This window comes from Penaeus vannamei, chromosome 3, assembly GCF_042767895.1.
Source record: "Penaeus vannamei isolate JL-2024 chromosome 3, ASM4276789v1, whole genome shotgun sequence".
Taxonomy (NCBI): Eukaryota; Metazoa; Arthropoda; class Malacostraca; order Decapoda; family Penaeidae; genus Penaeus; species Penaeus vannamei.
This window is the reverse complement of record NC_091551.1, coordinates 3903093-3905209: the sequence shown is the minus strand read 5'-3', so window position 1 is coordinate 3905209 and position 2117 is coordinate 3903093.

Sequence of the window (2117 nt, the reverse complement as noted above, 5' to 3'; positions counted from 1 at the left end):
TATATATTTTTTTTGTTGCCTCTTCCAGATATTGAAAAAGTGAGAATAATGCAGTCAATGGAAAATAGATAATTAAATAGAATTGATTTCTCTCAAATGGTTACAATTGATTCCCACATGCTAATCATGAAGCTGATGTAATAGATTTAATTTGAAGTGAAATTTTTACTAACTGGAACTAAAGCAATAGTTTTGTTCTGTACAGGTATTACTCTCATTCTTTCTTTTCTTTTCTTTTCTTTTCTTTTCTTCTTTTTTACTTTGTTATATATCATGATTTATTTATCATTTTCATTGTTATTATTATGATTATCAACATTATTGTTATCATTATTATGATTATTGTTATTATTATTGTTATTATTATTATTATTATTATTATTATTATTATTATTATTATTATTATTATTATTATTATTATTATTATTACTATTACTATTACTATTTGCCTCCAAGTGATTCATGTAATTGTTTCATTGATTTGAGAAAAAAAGAAACTATAAAGACAATAATTAAATCAATTTGCGCAGATGAAACTTGAAATATTCTGTACATCATATTAAATTCTAAAGAGAAATTATACAGGGTACAAATCTCATTTTGCCATAGGATACAGCTTTAACATTTATATGAAGTATAGCCATGGATATACTAATGCATTTGTGTGGGAATAGAATAAAAAAGGACAGACAGTTTCCTGTGCTTTTACATTATTGTTATTATTATCATGAACACGAGTTTTATTTATATGTTTATTACTTTGATTTTTATTTATATGTTTATTACTTTGATTTTTATTTATATGTTTATTACTTTGATATTTATTTATATTGTCATCACTGATATTACTAACATTTTTATTGATTGTTGTTATTGTTATTGTTATGATGATGTTTTATTGTTGTATTTGTTATTATTTTCATAATTATTGTTATTATTATTATGTTTAATTGTTATTGTTATCCTTATTATTATTATCATCATCGTCATCATTATTGATATTATGGCTATAAATATTGTTGTTATTATGATTATTGTCATTGTCAGTATTATTGTTATCTCTCTTTCTCTTTCTCTCTCTCTTTCTCTCTCTCTTTCTCTCTCTCTCTCTCTCTCTCTTTCTTTCTCTCTCCCTCTCTTTCTCTCTTTCTCTTTCTCTCTCTCTCTCTCTCTCTCTCTCTCTCTCTCTCTCTCTCTCTCTCTCTCTCTCTCTCTCTCTCCCTCTCTCTCTCTCTCTCTCTCTCTCTCTCTCTCTCTCTCTCTCTCTCTCTCTCTCTCTCTCTCTCTTCTCTCTCTTTCTCTCTCTCTCTCTCTCTCACTCTCTCTTAATCTCTCACTCTCTCTTAATCTCTCACTCTCTCTTAATCTCTCTCTCTCTCTGTCTCTCTCTCTCTCTCTCTCTCTCTCTCTCTCTCTCTCTCTCTCTCTTAATCTCTCTCACTCTCCATCTGTCTGTCTCCCTCTCTCCCTTTTTCTTTCTGTTTATATTTCCCTTCCCCTCCTTTTACCCACGTTTCCCACTTTTTCCTCACACTCTTACCCTTCGTTCCTCCTTTCTACTTCTCCGTCCCTTTCTAACTCCCTCTCCTTCCATTTCTCTCTCTCCCTCTCCCTCTCTTCGCTACCGTTTCCTTCCTTCTCTCTCCCTCTCCTTTGCTCATTCTTTCTGCTTCTCCCTTTCATTCTCCTGTTCTCCCCCTCTCCCTTCCTCTTCGTCTTTTCCTTTCCTTCTTTATTCCTCTCTCGTTCTTCGCGCGCAAATGAAAAAAAGGGAGCGTTATGCCATATTTAACATTAAAATTGTGTTTGCTCATTTTTACAGTATCTTTTTTTTTCGTTTTGTGTCTGTTATAATACCTTCCTCAATTTAAATAATTGTTTTGGATAAAAGTAAATGGGAATATTTTTTTCCCCGCCTTTTACATTAAGCATCCCTGACTGTGAGAGAATGACACGTTGCTGTAATACTGGAATCAACACTGAGATGGAATTTCTTAAAAGCAATGCATGAGTTGTAATAAATAAAACTGCGACACGAAGTATGATATAAGGAATGCATAGAATGAAGTAGAAAACTAACACTATTTTCTATGATAATATTTAGTTATTTATTTTTC